Source organism: Molossus molossus, unplaced genomic scaffold (assembly GCF_014108415.1).
Source record: "Molossus molossus isolate mMolMol1 unplaced genomic scaffold, mMolMol1.p scaffold_m16_p_1, whole genome shotgun sequence".
Classification (NCBI taxonomy): Eukaryota; Metazoa; Chordata; class Mammalia; order Chiroptera; family Molossidae; genus Molossus; species Molossus molossus.
The window spans coordinates 131387093-131409703 of NW_023425344.1; the positions used below are offsets into that span (position 1 = coordinate 131387093).

The 22611-nt window shown below is 36.3% G+C and overlaps 1 protein-coding gene across 50 annotated transcripts in view; it reads left to right on the forward strand.

Annotated features, from left to right (window-relative positions):
• Positions 1 to 22611, forward strand: part of ZNF438 (zinc finger protein 438) — a 195568-nt gene that overhangs the window by 70478 nt on the left and 102479 nt on the right. For 37 of the 50 annotated variants that reach the window (XM_036256292.1, XM_036256129.1, XM_036256170.1 and 34 more), the window contains 2 exons: positions 4023 to 4125; positions 20036 to 20113. The gene's annotated coding sequence lies outside the window, so the exon portion shown is untranslated. Of the gene's footprint in view, positions 1 to 2009; positions 2119 to 4022; positions 4126 to 4970; positions 5077 to 6713; positions 6787 to 20035; positions 20114 to 22611 lie in introns of all 50 variants that reach the window. The other 13 variants (XM_036256375.1, XM_036256346.1, XM_036256431.1 and 10 more) reach the window with 4 other exon arrangements.

Genomic DNA, 22611 nt, shown 5'->3' on the forward strand with positions numbered 1-22611 from the left:
GCTTGCTGGCTATTAATGAGCTTCAATGTGCATTTCTCTGGCTTGGCTGAGTGGTGTTTAATTCCTGAGGGAGAAGCTATTGCTTCTTCCTGGGGCTCTGGAAAGGGGCTCTTTAAGTAAGATAACAACTATCCTGTGAGTGAGTGACTCAGCGAAAACTCCCATTGCCCTCCCAGCTCTCCAAGCTCCTGAGTCTCCACACAGTTCCAATCCAGCCTGCCCTCCCTCTGCTGGAGCCTAAGGTGAATGGCTGTAGCTAATTTAGTGCGCTGTCCTCGCCCTCTGCGCTGTGGAGCCGGCTTCGGATGTTTACTCCAAGGGAGCTGCTGACAGCTAAAATAGTTGCTCTCTATAGGCGCTCAGCCCACCCTGTTGTGCTTCCTCATTTACTACCAGGCTCTATTTAGTTCCCTTTTTCTGTCCCTGCTTATATGGGTCCACTCAAGCTGCTTTTCTGTTGGTTTTACCCAACAATTTGTCTTTATTTTAGTTGTAATTCCAGTTCATTTTTGGGAGATGGTCTGTGTAGATTCCATTTACTCTGCCACCATTTTCAATTCTCCTAGTTCTCTTTGTTGTTATTCACATGTAGTTGACCTTTCTCTACCAAGTCTCTGGAGTATCTTTGCTAAGCCAGAAGGCTGGGAATAAGAGGATGACTCCTGCTCACCTTTTAGGAATGAGGAGGTATATGTGTCATATATGACTCATTCTAAATGAAGAAAAAACAACGCCAGACATTTCCTCAGTATTTAGTGCTTTTAAAAACATATGCCCATGATGATGTATTTGCTCAGAACAATTATAGGATATAAGACCTAGGATATAGGAGGTTTCTTTTTGAAAGATACTTTTTATTCTGCCCTTAGTCATATTGGTATAAGGAAATAAAGGCTGATGCAATGGGAACTCTGACAATTTTTATGGTAATTGGTAGAAAGGGAGTGGGGGGGGTTGAGAGAAAATGGTTGTGCTTATTATATATTCCCTAGTTTTGGAGTTTGGATGAAGATATTTTCAAAATTTCATGACAGAGTTGTGATTTTAACGAATGTGATAGCTGTCAGAAAGGTTTAAATCACAGTTCTGCTGCTTAATGAGCTGGGTAACCTTAAAAAAAAAACATTTTATGCTATTTCATTCAAATAATGACCACCTTATAAAGTTGTAGGGTTGAAATTACATTAAGAATTTTATACATCGCAAAGTGCTATACAAATGTGCAAATATTAGGTGATATTTTTGCTGTTTTTATTATAATTGTCAAGGCTGTTTTATAGTTTGCATCTTTTACTATGGCCTCTGTAATGAAGACTTACACTGCTTGCTTCTATCCTTTGTTACTTGAAAGAGAGTACTATATTAGGCCTCCATTATTTTCAGAGTAGGAAAAAAAGGACCTTTTTGCTGAATCATTTAACAAATATCGAAGGCTTAATACTAAGTATCAATCAGCATTTCTTCAGGCCTAATGTAAAAATTGAAAACATCCATAGAAAACATCTATAGTAATTTTCCATGCGAGGAGGACATATGCTAAAGATACCAACAGTTAACATTTCATTGTCATCAATAAATTAGTGTTTGTAGATGTTTTTGAACTTTTTGTCTTCAGGATAACAGTATTAATATATGTCTAGTTATAGAAGTTATTTGCTAATAAATTTTGTTGTAGAACATTGTTTTAAAAAACAATAAAAATTCTCTTGCTATAGTTTTTTTTGTTATATAATACTTAAATTATTTTCAAATCTCAATAATATGAAGTTTCTATGCTTAACAGAACAAGACATGAGTTAAAAATCGTTAAGAAGCACTAAAAGTAAGCTCTCCTTTCCAGATGAGGAGATAGCTCCGTTGAGTTTCCGTTTGGTTCAGGGTCCACGCTATAATGGGAAACTGATCCTTGCTTGGAACCCCCTTCGGAAGTCTGGTTTATTGTTTGGAGTTTGTTTATTATTTTGCTCCCTCTCATTCTGCTAATGTTTTTCCTAATGTAAATTTTATAGCAACTCCAAATCCATGGAAAGAGCGGCACCTTTAGTTTGTTCGAGTCATGGGACTGCCTGCCAGTGAGCCAGTGCTACAGAAATTAGACATCAGTTGTTTAACTTTAAGGTGACCAGGAAGTCTACAGTTGAAATCTTATTTGCCATTTGAGTGATGCGCCATTTATTGTACAAAAACACTACTGGTATAGGCTATTTCTTGAAGAAATGTGTGCTTTGGTGGAGGCACTTTGCTGGAAAGAAAAATCCTTTGATTTTGTTGTTCCCCCTTTCGTAGTTTAAAAAGCTTAATTACCCTTTTCACTTTAATTGGTGGTTTGCTTTGTCATCTCTGTACTCACTTTCATTTATTTCTTGACCTACCATTTGTGGCAGACCATCTCTATGCTGAAGTTATACTAATAGGAAAAGTTAAATCTTGTTGCAAAGTGAACTATGGAATTCTATTCCATATTTTAAACTTGGCCCATTGGGAAAAATCACCTGTTTCATCATTTTATTTTGATACTCATGCCCTTATTATTTGAGGACTATGATGGGTTTTGTTGTTGTTGTTGTTGTTGTTGTTTTTAATTAATCTCTCAAACTCACCTGTTACAGAAACTGAGAATTTCTCCTTTTCCAGAAGCATTATAGTAAGAATAGCTTGTTTTCTTGAGATCCTAACCAGGGGTCTCTAAGGAGTCTAGGATATGCACAGTCATATTTGTTTTTCCAAATTATCAACTAGAAATATTTTAACTTGCCTTGACAATAACTAAGTTACTTTTAAAATAAAAAGTTTGTAATCAGTCAAATTCTCTCAGCTTCTGGTTTACAGTACTGAAGAAACTTTTACATAGAATAGACAAAGGCTGGAGTAAGAATTCCTGATTTGATTGCATATTATTTATTGTGGAAAGAATGTTTTCCCTCTAGACTGACTAGGAACAAGATGTTTAAACATAAGCCAGGGTGGAGACCAGTTTGTTTGGTCAGCTTCAGAGGAGCCACGTTTTCCAACTTATGATGAGTCCGCCAACTAATCTACCTCCAACCCCCGCCTGATTCTTCAAGTTTCTTTAGAATTTTTCCTTAAGGCTCTATTGGATAAGGCAGTGATACAGTGCATACGTGGCAATAAGAAAAGCTAAAGGCTGTTTTCTGGAGCAACGCAATTTTATTATGTCATTATGAATTTATGTTGTACTGTGTGAGTATATAAAATGGCTTTTATTCTTTTTGCCTGGTCCCCCTCTGCTGTTGGCTTCTGTATTCGCATAGCTGCACTGCATGCAGCAGGACTCCATTTATCACAGGCAGTGGGAGGGGGCACAAAGATATGAAAGGGTTACTGTTCACATTTCCTGTGTAATTCCCTGTGATCTTACTGAGCTGTATGTAATTCCTTTTTTGATGTTAAACATTCCCAGGCTCCTATAACCTTCTAGCCTACTTGTACTGGCCAAGTTTGTCCCAGGTGGTCATGTAGGCAAATCTCCTATTTTTAAAGACTAAAAATCACTTCTTCCTCATGAGATAGGCTAAAAGCTCATTCCTTTGCAGTCCCAGAATAAATCCTTTTGATTTAAAACAAGAACATATTAGTTTCAAATTCAGCAGCCAAGTTTTTTGTCAAAATAATTATGTAAGACTTTAAAATCTACTGATTTCTGGTTTAGTGAATTTCTACTTAAATTAAAGCTCATTGATCTATTAAAGATTACATTCTTCCTTCTAAAAACACACTTGAAACAACGGGTTCTGATTCTAAAAGGGTAGATATGAATATATCATATTACTTTTAGTTTATTTAATAGGTAGATCATTTTAAGTTGCCTGAAATGTAAAGCTCCTTAGCTGAAACAGCATCATTTTTGCTTCAGTTCGATTCAGAAGGTTGTAGTTGAGCATAGAAAGATACTTGTTATTTTCTACTTTTTCTCTGGTTTTAAAAGTATATCACAACCCATTTTTATTCCACAGTATTTTGTGGTTGGTAAAAGGTTTTCTATGTTTGCCTTTCCCCTTAAGTTTTAGATGAAAATGTTATGTTCCTGTGAAGCATAAGAATGTGTTAGCAGCTGCTGATGAATTGATAGGGACCAGCACTGTACCAGCATTGCCCTCATCTCAGGTAATGAACTTTTGCTTAGACACAGCTCTGGGCAAGTTTACTTGTATTGCTTATAGCACATTTCTGCATCCTAGTTCAACAATATAGGAAGAAACCTAGGGTTTATGGAATCAACAGAAACAAAACAATGTCCCTTTGAAAGAGTTTCTAAATTTGTTTGTAGGCCAAAGAAAACTATTTACATTGATTAAAGCAATGAGATAAAATATCTTATGCACTTTAACCAAATGTATTATGGTTTTATGTGGACATGGGTAGATGAATTTTTAGATTGATTCTATTTGGACCTGCCTTAGAGAGCCTATGTGAATGGTTGATATTTCTCATTCACCTTTAGTTCCCCAATCCCTAAAATAGCCTGTCACATAGTAGGTTTTTAGTAATGATTTGTTGAATGAATGAATGAATGAATGAATGAGACTGCCACATTACTTTTGTAGATTCTTAATTGTTACATATATGTGTGATTATGCACATGTCAATAATGTTACTCTCATCCTTCCTATTAGTCTCTAATCATAGATACTGTTCAAAGTCCTTTGTTATTAAACAGTTCATTCCCTCACAACATTTGGTGCCAAATCCTTAAGTGATCTTCACCTGGCTGGCCTAACCATGACACTGCTCTGTCATAGAGAAAAATAACATTTAGTCATAAATTAGTTAAATTATAGTCTATTAATATTTCTTAAAATCAGTGAGCCCATTTATTATTTACATAGTGAAAAAATACTTATATTTTCTCCCAAGAATTATTTCTAAGACCATGATAAAGCACTGAATAGTAATGTAAATCTGTCAACAAATAGACAATGCTAATGTAAGCAGCGTTATGTCTGGTACAGTGCGTTCTCCAAAGATGTATATGACCATCATCCTGCCACCTAAAGTCTGCTAGACTTCTCAACAAACAGGATATGTGCACTAGTCAAGTTAAACAGCAACTTGAAGGTACATTAAATATGGTTATGTGTTAAGTGAGAGGCCTGAACAAGAATCAAGTAGTTTCATGGAGGGAGAAGTCATTTTGACTTGAATTAGGGAGTGCTGAGAGATATCATAGAGGAAGTTTGAGTTGGGCATGAAACAGATAGTTGGGGTCTGGATATAAAGAATTGAGGCTATTTGATGTTTATAAATATGTGTGATAGTTATCACACTTCCTGTTCCCAGCAGCAGTGAAGAAGCAACAACAGAAAGCTTAAGTAAATGATAGAGGCTTTTCTCCACTGATAGTGTATTTATGTCTTATTTTTTACTGTAGTGGAATTTCAGAACAGTTTTCACCAAGGACATACAGCAGCTTTTTTTAGTTATAGGGATCCACTTTAGTAGGAAGTCCTCTCAAAGTTCTCTCACCCAATTAAAATTTCATCAGGAAGACAGAAATAAGATATATTGAAAGGTTATCATTCATGAGTACACTTTGGTAATAAAGGCCCCATTCTATTTCAGTGGCAAGTTTAACAGTGCTCATTGCTGATTTATATCTTGATTTGAAGTCTAACATATAAGGACATAGATCTATATTTACTTTTTTATTTTTATTTTTTGCCATAGATAGAGGTGACTGTAGTCACTCTATGGAAATAAAACTTCACAGTAATTTTGTATTAATCTATTACAGGTTTTTCTACAATAAAGCAATTATTGTATTAACATCCTAAATACTTTAATTCAAATTTTGATTGTAAAGCAAATTAAAAAATGGATAGAATTTACATTGGGACCCTTTGATTATATTTACTTGTTATTACTTGTATTGAAAAAAAACACTTTACTGCATTTAATTTTAGAGCCAAACTTCTATCTCTAGTTTTATTCTTTTATAGTACAAAGGAAAAATAATAAACCAATGAAAGGAAACCAGTTTTTCCAATATAGTAAAGATAGAACCTTACAACAGTCTTCAGACTTTATTTTTTTAGTTTTTTGGTCAGTAGCAAATTTATGTGTTCTTATGCATATTTCTAAACATCCCAGTTTGTTCAACTGTATGAGTTGTTGCCAGTGTGATAATGAGGGAGAAACTATAACCAGTACTTATTTCCCACTCTCTTTGTCTGAAGATCTGTAGTCTTTCAATATGCTAGTAGGTGATCCATGATTTAAAAGTTTGGTGGTTAGCAATTTTATAAAGGTGGGAGCATTTCAGTAAATATTATTGATATTTTTTAATACGGTATTTCCCAAATTTATTTGATTTTGGAAATGCCTACTGCCTGACTATCCTTCTTCCTTTTTTTCTCTCTCTCCCTCTTGTCTGCCTTCTTCCCTTTTGTCTTATTTCTTCCTTTCTTTTTTAAAGGACACATTAAAATTTCCTATAGAACAGTTTTTAGCAATCGTCACTATTAAATTTATACATACACACATTATTTAGGTCTGTTGCTTATGTTTATTTTCTCTTAATATCTACCTTTTCTAAGGTAAAGGATGGGATATAGAAGGAAAGAGAATAATTCTTAAGTCTTGCTAGCTGTTCTGATGTCATGTTTAGTGGGAAAGAAGTGTTTACTCCTATCTGAAACAAGATTTGAAATATGTGTAAATATTTTAAGAGTTCATCTTCTCTGCATCTTTTATAGTTCTGACAAAATCAGGAGTTGATCAAGCATAACAGAAGTTACCTCTGGAGGTGGGGAGTGGGGAAAGAATAGGGTAGGTTAGAGGTAAAATGAAACTTTTACATTTTAGTATGAATACTTCTGTTTTGTTTGAATTCTTCCATTAGTGTGAATTCCTTTTGTAACCTTGAAAACAAACAACAAATTAAAATATCTAACTAGTTTAGAGAACCTCTACTTTATAAAAGGATTGCTTTTAAATTATTTATTATTAATTTGTTTTGTTACAGATATTTCTCCTTTTTCCCCCACTGACACCCTCCTCCCCATCCCCCCTACCCCATCCCCAGCTTTGTTGTCTATGTACATTGGTCAGGCATACATGCATATAAGTTCGGTGGTTTATCTCTTCCCTCACAACACCCCCTCCTCTGAGGTTTGTCAGTCTGTACCCCACTTCCACATCTCTGAGACTACCCCGTTCCTCAGACTGTTATGTTCATTATATTCCAGAAATAAGTGAGATCATGTGATATTTGTCTTTCTCTGCTTGGCTTGTTTCACTTAGCATAATACTCTCCAGGTCCCTCCATGTCATCTCAAAGGATAAGAGATCTTTCTTACAGCTGCATAGTATTCTATTGTGTACATGTATCACAGCTTTTTTATCCACTCATCTATTGATGGATATTTGGGTTGTTTCCAGATCTTAGCTGTTGTAAATAGTGCTGCTGTGAATATGGGGGTACATATATTCTTTCTGATTGGAGTTTCAGGCTTCTTAGGGTATATTCCTAGAAGTGGGATCACTGGGTCAAATGGCAGTTCAATTTTTAACATTTTGAGGTAACACCATAGTGTTTTGCATAGTGACTGCACCAGTCTGCATTCCCACCAGCAGTGTACTAGAGTCCCCTTTTCTCCACACCCTCAACAACACTTGTTGTTTGATGATTTGTTGATGGTGGCCATTCTGACAGGTGTGAGGTGATACCTCATTGTTGTTTTAATTTGCATCTCTCTGATGATTAGTGATGTTGAGCATTTCTTCATAGTCTTTTGGCCATTTGTATGTCCTGTTTGGAGAGATGTCTATTTAGGTTCTCTGCCCATTTTTTAATTGGGTTCTTTGTCTTCCTTTTGTTGAGTTTTATGAGCACTCTATATATTTTGGAAATTAACCCCTTATTTGATGCATCATTGGCAATTATGCTGCCCCATACAGTGGGTTCCCTTTCCATTTTGATACTGGTCTCTTTTGCTGTGCAGAGAAGCTTTTGAGTTTGATGTAGTCCCATGTGTTCATTTTTTCCTTTGTTTCTCTTGTCTTAGTTGTTGTATCAGTGAAAATTCTGCTCTGTCTGATGTCTGAAATTTTGTTGCCTGCATTTTCTCCTAGAATTTTTATGGATTCACAAGTTACATTTAAGTCTTTTATCCATTCTGAGTTTATTCTTGTGTGTGGTGTAAGTTGGTGGTCTAGTTTCATTTCTTGCATGTAGCTGTCCAATTTTCCCAACACCATTTATTGAAGAGACTGTCCTGACTCCACTCTATGCTGTTGTCACATTTGTCAAATATTAATTGAGTATATTGTCTTGGGTCAATTTCTGGGTTTTCTGTTTTGTTCCATTGATCTATCTGCCTGTTCTTGTTCCAGTAACAGACTGTTTTGATTACAGTGGCTTTGTAGTATAACCTGAAATCTGGTAATGTGATCTCTCCTACTTTGTCTTTCTTTTACAAGATTGTTATGGCTATTTGGAATCTTTTTTGGTTCCATATAAACTTTTGGAGTGTTTGTTCTAGTTCTGTGAAATATGTCGTTGGTATTTTGATGGGGATTGCATTGAATCTATAGATTACTGTGAGTAACATGGACATTTTAATGATGTTAATTCTTCCAATTCACAAACAAGTTATATGCTGCCACTTTTTTATATCTTCCTCTATTTCTTTTTTTCAGTGACCTTTAGTATTCTGTGAAGAGGTCCTTTACTTCTTTGGTTAAGTTTATTCCTCAGTATCTTAATTTTATTGCTGCAATGGTAAATGGATTTTTTTTTTTGTTTCTCTGTCTGTGAGTTCATCATTGGTGTATAACAATGCTGTCGATTTCTTTATGTTAATTTTGTATCCTGCTACTTTGCCAAATTCATTTATTAAGTCTAGTAGATTTTTGATGGAGTTTTTATGGTTTTCTATGTACAATAGCATGTAACCTGCAAATAATGACAGTTTCATTTTTTCCTTTCCAATTTGGATCCCCTTTATTTTTTTTTTTTTTTTATGTCTAATTGCTGTGGCTAAGACTTTCAGTACTATGTTAAATAAGAGTGGCAAGTGTGGGCATCCCTGTCTTGTTCTCGTTCTTAAGGGGAATGCTTCTAGTTTTTGCCCATTGATTATGATGTTGGCTGTAGGTTTTTCATATATGGCCTTTATTATGTTGATATATTATCCCTCTATTCCCACATTGCTGAACGTTTTTATCAGAAATGAGTGCTGGATTTTGTCAAATGCTATTTCAGAATCTGTTGATATCATCATATGGTTTTTATCTTTCATTTTTAACGTGGTGTATCTCATTTATTGATTATTGCACCAGCCTTGCATCTCTGGGATGAATCCCACTTGGTCATGATGAATAATTTTTTGATGTATTGCTGGATCCGATTTGCTAATATTTTGTTAAGAATTTTGGCATCTGTGTTTATCAAAAATATTGGCCTGTAGTTTTCTTTCTTTGTAGTGTCTTCATATGGTTTGGAATTAGGATTATGCTGGCCTCATAAAATGAGTTTGGAAGTGTTTCATCTTCTTGGATTTTTTGGAATAGTTTGAGGAGAATAGGTATTAGATCTTCTTCGAATGTTCGGTACAACCCCATGAAGCCATCTGGGCCTGGGCTTTTGTTTGCTGGGAGTTCCTTAATTACATCTTCAATTTCCTTTGTTGTTATTGGTCTGTTCAAGTTTTCTATCTCTTCCCAGTTCAGTTTTGGGAGACAATGTGTTTCTAGAAATTTGTCCCTTTCACCTAGATTGTCCAATTTGTTGGTGTATAATTGTACATAGTATTTGTTAATGATCCTTTGTATTTCTGTGGTTACTTCTCTTTCATTTCTGATTTTGTTTATTTGGGTTCTCTCTCTTTGTTTCTTGGTGAGTCTAGTTAAGGGTCCATCAATCTTGCTTAACTTTTCAAAGAACCAGCTCTTTGTTTCATCAATCTTTTGAATTGTTTTTTTGGTCTCTATGTCATTTATTTCTGCTGTGATGTTTACTATTTCTTTCCTTGTACTTGCTCTGGGTTTTTGTTTTGTTTTGTTTTATTTTGTTTTTTGCTTTCTAGTTCTTTAAGTCGTTAGGTTAGATAGTCAATTAGAAATTTTTCTCGTTTCCTGAGGTAGGCGTGTAGTACTATGAACTTTCCACTCAGGACTGCTTTTGCTGCATCCCATAGATTTTATGTTGTTGTGTATTTGTTTTCATTAGTTTCCAGGAAGTTTTTAATTTCTTTCTTGATCTTCTTGGTAACACATTCTTTGTTTAATAACATGCTGTTGAGCCTCCATGTGTTTAAATGTTTTTGTGTGTTTTTGTTGTAATTAATTTCTAGTTTTATGCCACTGTAATCTGAGAAGATGCTTGATTTGATTTCAATCTTCTTGAACTTTTACAGATTTGTGTCCTAACATGTGGTCTATCTTTGAGAATTTCCCATGTGCACTTGAAAGGAATGTGAATTCTGCAGTTTTGGTGTGCAATTCTCTATAGATATCTATTAAATTCATTTGATCCAGTGCATCATTTAGAGTTTCTGTATCCTTGTTAATTTTTTGTCTAGAGGATTCATTCATTGATGTCAGCGGAGTGTTGAAGTCCCCTGTTATGATTTTATTGCTGTCTATTTCTCCATTGAAGTCCTCCAGAAGTCTTTTAATATATTTTGGTGCTTCTATATTGGGTGCATATATGCTTACCAAGGTCATATCTTCCTATTGGTTAGATCCTTTCAATATTATGTAGTCGACTTGTGTGTCTGTAGTTTTAGCCTTCATTTTGAAGTTGATTATATTGGATATGAGTATTGCTACCCTAGCTCTTTTTTCCTTTTTGTTTGCTTGGAAGATTTTTTTTCATTCCTTTACTTTCAACCTATGTGAGTCTTTTTTTATGAGGTGAGTCTCATAAACAACTTGTATATATGAATCATGCTTTCTTATCCAATCAGCTACTCTGTGTCTTTTGATGGGTATGTTTAATCCATTTACATTTAAGGTGATTATTGATATGTACTAATTTATTACCATTTTTGTTTATTGTTGTATATTTTTCTTTCTGTTTCTTCTACTAATTACAGCAGTCCTTTTAACATTTCCTGCAGTGCTTGTTTGATGCTAATGTAGTCACTTAGCCTTCTTTTGTCTGGGAAGCTCTTTACTTCATAATCTTCTATTTTGAACGATAGCCTTGCTGGATAGAGTACTCTTGGCTTCAGATCCTTGTTGTTAATTACCTTGATTACTTCATGCCATTTCTTTCTAGCCTGTAGTGTTTCTGTTCAGAAGTCACCTGGGTCCTTTGTAGATAACCCATTGCTTATCTCTTGCTGCCTTTAGGATACTCTCTTTGTGTTTACTTTTTGGCATTTTAATTATGATGTGTCTTGGTGAATGCCTGTTTTGGTTCTTCTGACTTGGGGCTCTCTGTGCTTCTTGTACTTGTATTCCTTTTTTCTTCACCAGGTTAGGGATGTTTTCTGTCACTATTTTTTCAGATATGTTCTCTAACCCTTGCTCATTTTCTTCTTCTGGCACTCCTATGATTTGGATGTTGTTATTTGTCATGTTGTCCCACAGCTCTCTTAAGCTCTCTTTATGTTTTTTAATTGATTTTTCTTTTTGGTTTTTTGATTGGGCGATATTTTTTACCCTGTCTTCTAACTTACTGATCTGATCCTCATCCTCCTCTACTCTACTGGTTATTCCTTCCAATGTGTTCTTTATTTCTGCTATGTCATTGTTCATTTCCAATTGGTTGGTTTTGAGTGCTTCTGTATCTTTACTCATGCTGTTATGATTCCTCATGATTATTGCTTTGAACTCTCCTTGTGATATCTTGCTCAATTCCCTTTCATTTATTTCATCTGTCAAATTATCTTGTTCTTTCATTTATGATTTGTTTCACCATTTTGGCTGTCTCAGTGGGTTCTGTAGGCTGTGGGTGTTGGTGTTCCACTGGTTGTGGCTCCCTCTACTGGGTTTTTAGCAGTGTAGGAAGACCCACATTAAACACCACTGTCAAATCTTACTTTCCTGGGTATATTTGCAAGCCCAGGGAAGGTTCCGTTATCCTCTAGCTTTTAGCCTGGAGGCTATTAGTTTTAGTTACTTGATAAATTTTGGGTTGTAGCCCTAAAGTGAATGAAAAAATCTCTCAGGTGTTCAGGGTAAGAGGATTTCCAGAGGGTGAGACAGATGCTTGCTGGCTATTAATGAGCCTCAATTTGCATTTCTATGTCCTGGCTGGTGGTGTTAAACTCCTGAGGGAGTGGCTGTTGATTCTCTCTGGGGCTCTGGGAAGGGGCTGTTGGAGTAAGATGACTGCTGTCTTGTGAGGCAGTGACCCAGCAAAAATCTCCCATTGCCCTCCCAGTCTCTCCACACAGTTCCAGTCCAGTCTGCCCTCCCTTTGCTGGAGTCCAAAGTGAGTGGCTGTAGCTTATTTAGTGCTCTGTCCCAGCCCTCTGCGCTGTGGAGCTGGCTTGGGATGTTAACTTTGAGGGAGCTGCTCACAGCGAAAACAGCTGCTGGCCGTGGCCTCTCATTTTGCTCCCTTGTGCCTCCTCAGTTCCTACCAGGCTTGATTTAGTGTCCTTTTTCTGACTGTGGTTATATGGGTCCTCTCCTGCTGTTTTTCTGTTGCTTTTTCCTGACAATTTGTCTTTATTTTAGTTTTTATTCTGTTTGTTCCTGGGATATGGTTTGTGTAGCTTACATTCAGTCTGCCACCATTTTGGAATTCTCCAGCACAGTATTGTTTAACAGTAAATAAAATTTCTTTGCAGACCCTGAAGAAAACATTTTTGCAGTCAATCCCTGTTCCCATTTTGCTTGAAACCAGCCCTTCTGTTTTTGTTTGTTTGTTGTTGTTGTTGTTGTGTGTGTGTGTGTGTGTGTGTGTGTGTGTGTTTATGTAACTGACCTGTATTCCTTCTAGTAGCTTCTAATTTTCATTTCTATAAAGGGGGCTGGGAGTTTCTGGCCTGGGAAGCACAATCTCCCATGTTAATTTTAGTTTTATTTTGAGATGTGTAGAGTCCAAATAAACTTCCAGATATGCTGTGTCCCGGGTGGCCTGCCTGTGTGCAGAGCTTTATGTCATCTCAGACTTCCTCAATGTCTCAGCCTTCCCTTCCCATGGTCCCATCCCTCACTTTTTAACCTACCTTTATCTCATTTTCAAGAGTCCTTAGAACTTTTATGAAAATAGAACAGGTGCTGAGCCAAAAGAACTAGTTTAAACAAATTTCAAGGAATTAAAATCATTTAGTATGTGTTCCACAGTGTAATTAAACTAGAAATAAAGAACAGAAAGTAAAAAAAAATACTTAATTTTTTTGGGGGGGGGAATAGATAACACAATTTTAAGTATTTTATGAGTCAAAGAAATACAACCACAACTGGAAAATATTTTGAACTGAATCAGTATCAAAACAAATGTGAGACACAGTTAATGTATAGCCTTTTTTTTTCCTTTTATCCTCACCTGAGGACTTTTTTTTTTTGCATTTCTCTTCAGATAGAGCTGGAGGGAGAAAGGGGGGAAGAGAGAGAGAGAAACATCGATGTGAGAGAGACACATTGACTGGCTGCCACCCACACAACTCCAACCGGAGCCGGGGAAAAACTGCAACTGAGGTACATGCCCTTAGCAGGAACTGAGCCCAGGACTCTCTGGTTCATGGGCCGATGCTCTAACTGCTGAGCCAAACCAGCCAGGACAAGAATTGTATAGCTTTAAATGCCAATATTTAAAAGGTAAGATTGAAAGCCTAATCTTACATCTTAAAAAAAAACTAGAAAATGAAGTGCAAATTAAATTAAAATAAACTGGAAGACAATAATTAATAAAGAAAGAAGAAAAAATAGTGAAAGTTAACAAAGTCAGAGTTGTTTCTTTGAAGATTAACAAAATTGATAAATCCCTACTAAGAAAAAAAGAAAAAGCTCTAATTAACAATGTAGGTATAGCCCTGGCTGGGTGGCTCAGGTGGTTTGAACGTCATGCCATGCACTAAAAGGTTGCAGGTTCAATTCCAGGTCAGGGCATATGCCTGGGTTTCGGCTTTGGTCACTGGTCAGAGTATGATCAATGTTTTTTTAAAAAAGAAAAAATATATAGGTATAAATAGGAAACATTAGAGACCTAAGGATTATCTGAAGGATAAGACAATATTATTAATAACTTTATGTCAATACTTTTTTTAAAATTTATGTTCTATTGTTGAAAGTATTACAAATGTCCCCCTATTATCCCCATTGACTCCTTTGTTCCCATTCCCACCCCTCTCCTGCTTTCCCCAACCTAAATCAGTGTCTATTGGTTGTGTAAATATGCATATAAGTTTTTTGATTTATCTCTTCCCACCCTTCCCACACCCCATGTCTCTGAGGTTTGTTAATCTGTTCCCTACTTCCATGACTCTGGATCTCTTTTGGTCGACAGCTTATTTTGTTCATTATGTTCCATAAATAAGTGAGATCATGTGGTACTTGTCTTTCTCTGACTGACTTATTTCGCTTAGCATAATACTCTCTAGGTCCCTCCATGTCTTATCAAAGGGTAAGAGATCTTTCTTTCTTACAGTGGCATAGTACTCCATTGTGTAAATGTACTGTAGCTTTTTTTATCCACTCATCTACTGATGGACACTTGGCTGTTTCTAGATCTTAGCTATTGTAGATAGCACTGCGATGAACATCAGGGTGCATATATTCTTACTGATTGGTGTTTCAGGCTTCTTACGATATATTCCAAGAACTGGGACACTGGGTCAATGGAAGTTCTATTTTTAATTTTTTTGAGGATAACATATTGTTTTCCACAGTGGCTGCACCAGTCTGTATTCCTACCAGCAGACTGGTGTACTAGAGTCCCCTTTTGTCTACATCTTCTCCTGCACTTGTTGTTTGATGATTTGTTGATGGCAGCTATTCTGGCAGGTGTGAGGTGATATCGCATAGTCATTTTAATTTGCACCTCTCTGTTGATTAGAGATGTTGAGCACTTTTTTCATGTTTTGAGGCCATTTGTATGTCTTGTTTGGAGAAGTGTTTATTCAGGTCCTCTGCCCATTTTTTATTTTTATTTTATTTATTTATTTTTAAATCCTCACCTGAGGATATTTTTCCATGTATCTTAAGATAGAGAGGGGGGCGGGGGGAGAAACATTAACATGAAAAAGACATATCAACTGCCTCCCACATGGTCCCAACCAGGGCCAGGGACTGAACTGCAACTGAGGTACATGTCCTTGACCAGAATCGAACCCACAACTCTTTAGTCCACAGGCCAATGCTCTAACTGCTGAGCCAAATCGGCCAGGGCTTCTTTGCCCATTTTTTAATTGGATTGTTTGTCTTCCTATTGTTCATTTGTATGACTCCTCTAAATATTTTGGAGATTAATCCCTTATCTGATGTATCATTGGCAAATATGTTCTCCCAGAGAGTGGGTTCCCTTTTCATCTTGATCCTGGTTTCTTTTGCTGTGAAGAACTGCAAAGCCATTGTAATCACAACATTTAGGTACTGGCACAAGAACAAGCATATAGATCAATGGAACATAACAGAGAACTCAGATATCGAGCCAAGACAGTATGCACAATTAATATTCAACAAAGGAGGCAAAAGCATATAATGGAGAAAAGACAGTCTTTTCAGTAAATGTTGTTGGGAAAATTGGATAGCTACATGCAAAAAAATGAAACCATACCACCAACTTACACCATACACAAGAATAAATTCAAAATGGATAAAGAACTTAAATGTAACTCATGCAACTATGAAAATCCTAGAAGAAAATGTAGGCAGAAAAATTTCAGACATTATAAGTAGTGGAATTTCCGCTAATACAGTGCCTAGGGCAAGAGAAACAAAGGAAAAAAATTAATAAATGGGACTACATCAACATACTTTTGATAGCTTAAATGAAATGGACATTTTCCTTGAAAAATACAACTTACGAAAATGACATAAAATAAGTAAAAATTCTGAATAGTGTTATACCTTTTAAAGGCATTGAATTCATAGTAAAAAAAAAACTCCCCTCCTCTGATAGTATTCTTCAACTGAATTAGATCTCTGTATTAAGTCTTTGAAGGTTTTTCAGAACTTTAAAACTTCACTGTGGCTGATAAGTTCTACAATCAACCCACTTTCCATATAGTTTCGTTCAGATTGATGTCCATTTATTTACATTGCATCCCTTTTGTTGGAGTTTATGGGGATGAATTGTACCATTTTTTTTTTTCTTTCAGCTACTGAATCTTTGAGACATAGGTCATATTAGAATAAAAATGCCAACTTCATCTGTGGGAAAACTGGGTAAAAGAGTGTATTTAAATCTGCAGCTAGTCTTTCTACCCTTTCAAATTGGGTTGATTTAACTTCTCCTGTTGAGTTTACCATGTGGATAAGAGGAGAATGATGTGGGTTTGGTAAAGTAAGTTCTAACAGAAAGAGTGAGAAACTGGTGACATATGTGGCCAGACTTTTGCCCTGTGTCACCAAACAGGTAAGGCAGAGAGCAGAGAGAAAGCACTTGTCAACCTGGGTGAAGCTCTACTCCTATTCTCCCCTTTTCCAAGGTGTCAGAACTAGTCACTCATCTGGAATGTATAGTTCCACTGCTGACCTACTTCCAGTTCCTCATATGTCATCTGGATCTTTCATTTTGGACAAGTTTTTAGAACTTTGATATTTCCATAGAACTCCTCTTTCCTCTCTTCCCCAGAAATTTAAACCTGGCATTTGTAAACAGTGCCATATTTTTTTATAGCCATCTCAGGAAAAAGTATTGAATTCTTCTATCTCTAGATTTTAAAGGAGGCTGATGTGTTCCTTTGCTCTCTACTATCAAGTCGGTGATCACTGTGCCCCTTTTGTGTATCACTTCCTTCTCTTATGCTCCCATCTCCCCTCCTACTTCTTGTTATTGGTTGACTTCAGGACATTACTCCAACTTCCTCAATTATGTCAGTCAGCATCAGACTTGAAACTCTCCTCTCGACCCCACACCATATGATTGTCATTTGTTTCTCCTAATACATGTTTTCGAGTTTCTGATACTCAGAACTCATTATTTTTATAACTTGCTTAGTTCTGTCAACCAGAATTATTTCAAGGTCTCAAATACTAAAAGCCTCCTCTCTCTTACCCTTTCTCCTCTTCTCTGGCAATTTTTTTGCTTTCAAACTTAAATTTAGACTTTCCTTCATTCATATAGTGTCTCTCTATCTCTCCTTTCTTCTCTCCCTCTTTCTCCCTCTTTATCTCAATAAATGGCCTTACCATTGGGTCTTAACTCCCTCAATATTATCCCCTTACATACACTTTTTATTTATATCCATCACACATCCTTTCCTCCATTTCCAATCACAGAAAAATGTTTCTCCTCTTTAATATGGCTAATCCTGTCAGAGTTCTTGATCTCATCTTTTATTGAATTTGCTCCATTATTTATCACTCTCCCTCTACATATCTCCCTTTTACTAGCATTACAATATTAAATATATATATATATATATATATATATATATATATATATATATATATATGATTCAGCATCACTTCCAAACTATGCCAGGCTTCAAAATTCACTAGTTAATTCCCCTTCTTCTTTTTCTTTAATTACCCAATTATTGGAAATTTTTGTTCTCTTTTATTGCTTTCCTGGGATTTCTTTCTTAGGTCACCAGTGACTGGTAAGTTCTTCTTAGTCTTCCTGGCCTGAACAGGCGGGACAGGGCACTCCCTCCTTTTGCTCTCTTTTCTTGACTTCACTGATGGATATCATCTTTTGTGGAAAGCCCCCTTTTCAAATAAATAATCTCTTAACAAGATAAGCAAACTGTTCTATTGACTTGCTGCAGCAAGAGAGATCACACAGATGATTCTGAAGTGGTGCCTCATTAGAGGAAATGAATTTAGGGTTTTTCTTGAATATAGGTTGGGCTCTGAAGTTCTAGTACAAGATAGAAGTGGGGTGAATCTGGGTTGATTGATTTCTTAAGGTACTGGTTAGTGCACACAACACATGGTTGTGATTGAAAAGAAAGGTCTGTTGAGGCCCAAGACATTCTGCATTTCTAACTGTAAATGAACGGTGTTAGTAATTGTTCCAGGACTCAGTCTTGCATAACTGGTGGAGTGGTTATTTTGGTTCTCATTTTCCAGCTGGTCTTCTGTGAATTTTTAACTTTTTACTTTCAGTGCTGGTTTCTTATTATCTTAACTCTTGCAGTAACAAAACCGGTCTCACTGCCTTTTGAATCTTCTCATAGTAACTCACACTCCAAAACCAGACCCATCTTTCTGAAATACAAATTTGAACATAATTTCTACTGAAAAACCCTTGATAGTTTATTTATTTTTAATTTTTTAAATTGATTTTAGAGAGACAAGAAGGGGGGGAGAGAGAGAGAGAGGAAGGAAGAGAGAGAGAAAGGGAAATAGCGATTTATTGTTCCACTTATTTATGTATTCATTGGTTGATTCTCATATGTGCCCTGACCGGGTATCAAACTTGCAACCTTGGTATACGGGGACAATGCTCTAACCAACTGAGCTACCCTACCAGGGCTTGATGGCTTTTTTTGTGTATAAAATAAAACCTCATGTACTGAATGTAGTATTCAACCTCTTTTACTCAACCCCAAATTCCAGTCCTTATCTGTTAGTCTGTCAGTTCCTGCTTCTCATCTCCCTCTCCCCCACTTCCCTCCCTGCTTCTTTCCCCTCCCTCATTCCTTCTCTTCCTCCCTTTCTCCTCCACTTTCTAATTTTTTCTTCTTTACTCCCAAACTATATTCTTTCTTTGTTGTTGTAAATCCTCACCTGAGGATATTTTCTCCATTGATTTCTGGAGAGAGTGGAAGGGACGGGGGAGAAAGAAACATAGATGTAAGAGAGACACATCAATTGGTTGTCTCCCGCATGCACCCCGCCAGGGACGGGGGATCGAACCTGTGACCCTTCAGTGTTTGGGCTGACACTCTAACCACTGAGTGACACTACCCAGGGCCCCAAGCAATACTCTTATAGAAGTGTATTGACTATTTCTGAGCTCACACTGTACATGTGGCCCCTATACCTAAAATAAAGTAATTTTTATTTCTTCCTGGAATGTTTCCAAATCTTACCTGCATCTTATTAAAAGTCCTATCTCTTGAAACTCTATTTACATTTTACCTTTACAGTGTATGTTAGTTTGCTAGGATTTATTTGCTCAGTTTGGAAACTAGGAGGCCAACATCAGGATGTCCCCAGGTTTGATTTCAGGCTTCTCTCCTTGGCTTACAAATGTTTGTCTTCTTGCTGTCTCCTCCCCTGGTCTTTCCTCTGTGCTTGTGCCCCCAGCATCTCTCTGTGTGTCCTAATCTCTTCTTAGGACACCAGTCAAATTGGATAAGGCCCAAACTAATGGCCTCATTTTAACTTGATCACCATTTTAAGTGACTTATCTCTAAATATAGTCACATTCTGGGGTACTGGGGGTTAGGGCTTCAATACATAAATTTAGGGGGGCACAATTTAGTCCACAACACAGAACCTTCCCACATATTTCTTTTAATAATTAACCCTCCCCAAAATCCCATAGCACCTTTTACAATTTGTAACACTTTCTGCTTTGACATGGGGTTATTCATATTTGTCTGTCTTCTCTGGTAGTTTATAGGTTTCTTAAGGATAGAAACTATCTCTTATGCAACTTTATCTCTCCCTGCTCTAGTACTGAATAGGGCTTGGTCATTAGCTAAATTTTAAAGATATAATTAAGTGTAAATCAAGCTCAGTATCTAATATATTTTCCAGAATTTTTAGGAAATTGACCAAAAATATATGCAGGGAATGTATTATATCTTCTACTTTAGAATTCTTTGAACATTGTTTAAGATTTTTATCTTAGGTCCTTAAATTATACATAGTATAAGTAATATCAATTTTATAGAACTTTATATAACTCTTTTATGGTCTTTAAAAAGTAATCATCTAATTGGCTTCTATAAGCTATCAATTATTTCCATTTTATTACTTACATTAACTTTTTTTTCAGATAAAGATGAATGTCATGTCTCATTGAATACCAAAAGTTTGAAGTTTAGAAGACATTTGCTGACTCAGATCACTGCAAGTATGTTTCCTCACCTCTGTCTTAGCACTAGCTTAAGATTAATTTAAAATGTAAAGAGTTAAGTCCACTACCTTTGACACTTTCTCAACTCTCAAATTTCTCAGAATATCTTAGCACCGCTTTGTGTATTGAATCACACATCTTGGAAAATAGTGGAACGATTTTTTATTACATTTCATGTGCTCATTAAAATATAATGTTTAAACTTGTGGTATTATATTTAAAATGAGACTAACACCTCAAAATAATCTTTTATTTTGTTTATGTTGTCAGGCTGTAAGAAAAACACTTCATAAATTTTAGAGAATTTAATTTGTTCAGTCATCAAAAGCTCTAAGCACAGGAGGAATGTCTACTTTATGCTTCATACCACTGTAGATGCTAGGGGCTAGGAAATGAGAATCAAAGTATTATGAAAAGTTTGCTTTTCCTCCAAGAGCCTGAAAAACAGGGAGTGAAGTATGAAGGAAACACTCACAGTTCAAACAATAGTTTATTAATTGCCATAAAATACTTCATGAAGATAACAAATGATCTTGGGGTTATCAGAATGGCAATATTGTTGTTTCATCATGTAAAGGTAGCGGTGGGATTTCAATTAGTCTTAGAGGAATAGTGAAGATTTAAATAAACAGCTAGGGGAGGAAATTATATTCCAGGTTGGATTAACAGCATGAATAGAGGACTAGAGATACAAAAACAAAACAGCAATACTGGCTGGAGTAGAAGGTTAGTTCATGTTGGGTGAAATAATAGGTGGGAAAATTACACCAGTGGTTCAACTCTGGCAGTGAATAAGTTATCCGTAGATACTCTTAAAAATACAAGTCTCTTGATCTTTCCCTAGAACTAATAAATAGAACTTCTGGGCCATGAGACATAAGCCTCTTTTCTTTTAAAGCTCTTCTAGTGATTGAGAACCATTGAATTAGAAGGATGGTCCAAATTTAGGAAGCCTTGAATGCCTTATTGAGGAGTTGGGTCTCTGTTTCGCAAGCAGTGGGAAGCCCCAGAGGTTTCTGAGATGAGTGACATGATCAAATTGGTGTGTGCCAAGATAAATGTTCCGTCCGCTCCTGGTAATAAAAGAGAAATAAGAAACTTGAATTAGAGCAGTGGTGGTGGGAAAAAAGAGAAGGTAACATTTTTAAGTGTACTTAGATGTGTGGGAGTTGATGATCTCAGCCTTGACCTCAGCATGATTTGTTTTATAAACTGATTATAAAACTTGTCCCTCATTAATTTGATCTCTTTTCTCTTACAACCTGGCAACTTAAACAGTAATTTCAGCCAGTTGCATTTATTAGAAGGAGACCATTTTCTACTCATATACATATCTAACTCATAATAGTAAGTGAAGTTATGTGTATGAAGGATATGACCTTTAACATAATCATTATAAAGCATTTAAACCACCCACATATGCAGTAACATACCTTCGTTCTACAGGATTGTGCCAAGAATTGGAGTCACTTATACAAGATAGTTATTGGTCAAAATCTGAAGACATATTTTAAATCATGCTATGCATTTTAATATTTTTAGCATCAAATTTGATAATTGCTTGACCTATGCATGCCTCCTGACAACAGCAACTGTGCTTCCTCTGAGCTTATGCTTTTGTTCTGCCCACATCCGCTGTCCAGGTAGCCCCTTGCCTCCTATTCAAGCCCATCCCCTCCTAGGGTCTGTCCATGAGAACCCCCACCCAATCCTCACCCAAGTGAGCCAGCATAGAGGAGATTCAAAGAAGTCAGATTTAAAGTCTTCTTGTGGTACTGACACTGGGGACTCTCACTCCTGGCCACTGTGGGACATGACAGCTCCTAGGGTACACCCCCATTTAGGAGTCTCTAACCCTGCCATAAGTTGGAAATATTTTATACCTTTTTGATGTGTATTGAATACTTTATGTCTTGAAACAAGGAGCCATATTTATTAGATAGCAGAGAATAAGTTCAAGGAATGGCCTGACTCCTAAAAGACTCAACGTAATGGATTTTTTTTTCAAAAGAATCACTCTCTCAGCTATTCTGTAATGGTACATACATGACTATAATTTCTGCTGTGGTCTTCTTTGCCTATAAAGGAATTTATTGTTGTGTTATTAATATTGCCACATTCCTTGAGTTACATTTCTATAGCTGCTTAGGTTTTCACTAATCATCCAGGTGTTTAACCAGAGAATGGATAGTCTGCTTAGATTTGAAGGATCCTATAGGAAAAAGGGAAGAGAAGGGACCTAACATTTGTTGAGTGTCCTCCCTGTGCTATGTTTCTTACATGTATTTTATCTACATTTTACACATGACCAACTTGGGATTTAGAGAGGCTTAACATTTTTATCTGACATCAAAACTCAGTAGAACTTGGTTTTGATTCCAGGTCTGTCCATCTGTCTAAATAGCTGGTCTTAGAAGTCCAAATGACTTTTTTATATTGGGAAAGATCAGCGAACTCAGAATCACGGACTTTGAGTACAGGTTTTACCTCTGTAA